We start from the raw sequence: 4,081 nt of genomic DNA, 5'->3' as shown, positions 1-4,081 counted from the left end.
AGCTCCACCCACATAAACCCCGCCCACACACATCCCGACCACACAAGACCCACCGAAGCCCCGCCCACATAAGCCCCACCCACATAAACCCCTCCCACACAAGCCCCACCCACACAAGCCCCACCCACACCCCGCCCACACAAGCCCCACCGAAGCCCCGCCCACACAAGCCCCTCCCACACAAGCCCCACCCCCTCATCCCCCTGTGCGCCCCCCACCTTTGACCCACCACCTCCCTCATCCCACCCCCACCCTTCCCCACACACACACACATGGGGAGGGAGGGGTGGGATGAGGGGGTGATGGGTCATTGGGGGGGCGCACCTACCCTCCCTTCATGTTTTGATCCTCTTTTTGTAATTCAGAATCAAGTAATTGTATACAAAACAAATATAATTTATTAATATTGAAAATATTAAATATTCATTTGCGAGAATGTATAATCTTTCCCAGCAATCTTCTCCAGATGTCTTGTGATTTCGAAACTCAGACACCATATTCTGTTTTGAAACAAAAAGTGGATAATAATTACATGGTAATATGAGTAAGCCTCGTTGACCACTGAATTAACACACCAGGAGGCCGACTCAGCCTGTCATCCTTTCAAGGTCAATAAAATTAATTCCAGTGTACTGACAAAACCGCGTTCAAACTAATAATGCAAACAACATTAGACGACATTCTAAAGAGAGAGTGATATTAATAATAATTCAGAAATATTTACCTCCAGAAAATCATGTGTTGTACAAGATTGCTTCAACAGCTGATGTTGTGCGATAGTGCTGAAAAAAAAAAATAAGTCAAGGGTATAGATAAAGAGACACACAGACAGGGAAAGCCACACACACACACACACACACACACACACACACACACACACACACACACACACACACACACACACACACACACACACACACACACACACACACACACACACACACACACACACACACACACATAGACACACATAGACACACGTGTCTCACCATTGGTTTAATTCATTCGAGATCAGAGACCAGTCATTATAAATCATTGATCTCTTCAATAAGAGCAGAGAGAGGTAGGTAGGAAGACAGACACACACACACACACGTGTCTCACCATTGGTTTAATTCCTTCGAGATGATAGGACGTGATAAGACTTCGTGCCACTCATTGAAAATGTCTTTCAATTCTCTTCTAAAATCATTGATCTCTTCAATAAGAGTATTAATTTCATGAACCACGTCGTGATACGTAAACTCAATTTCTTCCAATGCCCTGTCAGGGAAAAATATATATATATATATATATATATATATATATATATATATATATATATATATATCAGAATTATCATGATTTAATTAATAATCATTTGCTTCATCGTTCAAAGAGAAAACCAAACAAACTTACCAACTCTGTAGTAAGCTTTTGCCTTCATCGGAAGAGAGATCATCCATGTCTCAGTTGTAAAAATGAAAATCCCGTCTGGCAGAAACTTTGTCTGGTGAATCACTTATAAGGCAACAATGAGGAAATTCCCTAAGCATTGGGTGCGGCCACAGGAAATGACAGCTTGGAAAATAACTGGGCGATTGTATGAATCATTTACAAAACATACTTAAAATGGTTTTGATTCAAATGTTTTCAGTTCGTGTTCTGAGATAAAATATAAACACGAGACCTTGTCTCACAGAATAGTTCCTATTTTTTCACAGCATGACTGTCTAAAACCACACAGCACGACCGTGTCAAAAAACACTTCCTCATTTTCACGGCATGAACTGAAAACATTTGAAACAAAACTTTTTTATGGCGTGGTTTATACACAAAAATGATTTGCAACTCGGGCGGTGGTCAGATGAGATCATTAAGAGAAGTTTATCATTTCGTAATGGCACAAAAGGGGTATCTTAAAAAATATAAAGATTCAAATGTTTTGTTTGTCAATATTTTAGATGGGGATTATTTTGCAAAGAAAATTAAACTATTGAAGGAATTTGAGAATGAACAAATCTTTATAGGTTCAATGAGTGAGCTGATCAACCTCCAGGTTAAAGGGGAGACAAATAAATATACCTTGGGATAGCCTGGTTATATATATATACAAAGCCTGGTGTTGGCTTAGTGGTTAGGGTGGCGGCTTGGGATCCCAGTGTCCCGAGTTTGAATCCCGCTCAGCTGCTGAATTAACACCAGGGGGTTGACTCAGCCTGTCATCCTTCCGAGGTCGGCGAAATGAGTACCAGTATACTGGTCCCGGTGTATGCCCCGGTTAGAATAGGTGTACCATATCCCTGTGTTGTAAGAGGGTTATCGCCAGGACTGCAACAACTACCGATGGGTGACTGCTCTCAGTGCAGGGCAAGGTCTTTGCTCAGAAAACTATTGATGGGGTTCACCACCATCTGCTCGAACAACAGCACCCAGAGCAATCAGGCTTAACACCAAAGGGGTCAACGATTGACCGTATCCTTGGCCTTCTGTTCCTCACTGAACACAGATGAGAGTTCAGGCAGGGGCTGCTTGCAGCCTATGTTGATCTCTGCAAAGTTTTCGATTCAGTAAATGAGGAAGCACTCTGGTGGATTCTTGGTCTTTGTGGTGTACCAGCAAAATTGATTGATCTGATGTGGAAGCTAAACTCTGGTACTGAGAGTGCTGTGAGATGTGGTGATACCATCTTCAACTTATTTCCAATTGTTACTGGACTTTGTCAGGGGTGTATACTGCCCCACATACTTTCCAGGGCTTGTATGGACTAGATTCTGGTGAGGATGTTGGAGAGATCAAGCTGCGGTGCATCGTTTGGAAATGCCAAGATCTCTGACCTTGATTTGGCAGATGATGCAGTCATCATTGCGTAGACTCTAGATATCCTTTTGGGGGCCCTCGAGGTGCTGAATGCGGAGTCATGGATTCTCTGGATTATGGGGTGTGGCGTTGGCGGGATCTGTGCAGGAGGAGGAAAGTCCGAGTCTTCAGGTCATTGGTGTTTCGGGTCTTGCTCTATGTATGTGTGACTTGGACTCTGACCAGGGATACCTGACCTGACCTGACCTCTGCTTACTCTGCTACAGAAATGAATATAACTCCAGTCTTGTTATTTTATTTATAACGAAAAGATAACCCACGGATGTGATGCTGTAGAATATCGTGAAATGAGTGCCTGTTATCGAAAAAGAGCAGAGCATACTTTCTTATGTTAACCCAGTCCACTGTAAACGATGTTATCTGTGTAGTAGAAGCTGCGGTTGGGTTGACTCAGTTGTGGCAGTATTTTAATACACTCCATCGATTGCGCATGCGATAATGCCACATACAAGTGAGCGTGTGAGAATACAGGAATGGTTGGATGAATTCCCATTAAAGTGAGAGTTTTTCCCTGGCTCTTGTTGATGGTCATCGCATACGCTGCTCATATTGGGAATTGGCATCGTCGAAGATCAAGAGGCAGTTCAGAGTCCGATGGGGTAAGAGTTATTTTGGGATTGAACACGTATTTGCCTGTCTTTTTGCAGTTCATGATCTCGGCCTCGATTGGCTGGCTTCCAAGACTGATTATACAAAGTCTCGTTCCGTTCAGTAATACATTACGCTGGTCCAAATTGCTGAGCAGTATTAATGGGGTGGACACTCGAATACAGAGTTTATGTGGTGGTAAGCCTGCTGGTGTTAATGAGTTTAAGAACTCCGTCGTATAGAGTTGCGTCTGTTCTGGATCAGATATGCTGTCAGCACTGAGATATGTCTGCGTTTCACCAGCCAGAAAGGGTTGGAAGACTTTATCGTTGATCATGTCAACATCTTCGTTTGTCAGACACAGTATTGCTCTGCTGTAGTCGATTATAGTCAAGTCGGGGAAAATGGACCTGCTGAGCTCGTTGACGCCACCAATGACGGGATCAATGTAGATTTCTGACGATAGACATATGTTGCACTTCCCTACATCTGGATTTGTAGGGTTTCTGCCGTCTCCAATCGACAGCAAGAAAGTCTGAAAATCTTTGACGGATTGGTTTTGGTGAGACGGGCCCATCAGAGCACGCATGTTTATGGTGTGGTGAGACAATTGAATCTCCTGCCCGAGGAACGT

At 43.3% G+C, this 4,081-nt stretch overlaps 1 long non-coding RNA gene across 1 annotated transcript; it reads right to left on the bottom strand.

Annotated features, from left to right (window-relative positions):
* Positions 1-336: 336 nt before the first annotated feature.
* LOC147033216 (uncharacterized) lies at positions 337-2,290 on the bottom strand. Its single transcript, XR_015052304.1, has 4 exons — positions 1,399-2,290; positions 1,105-1,263; positions 725-782; positions 337-500 (listed from the first exon to the last, which is right to left on the bottom strand). It is a non-coding gene; the product is annotated as an uncharacterized LOC147033216 (long non-coding RNA).
* Between the last annotated feature and the right edge of the window lie 1,791 nt (positions 2,291-4,081).

Source organism: Eptatretus burgeri, chromosome 2 (genome assembly GCF_056783735.1).
Source record: "Eptatretus burgeri isolate ZD-2024b chromosome 2, Ebu_testis_v1, whole genome shotgun sequence".
In the NCBI taxonomy this organism is placed as follows: domain Eukaryota; kingdom Metazoa; phylum Chordata; class Myxini; order Myxiniformes; family Myxinidae; genus Eptatretus; species Eptatretus burgeri.
Note: the sequence above shows the minus strand (reverse complement) of the source record. Positions and strands in the feature narration are given on the sequence as shown.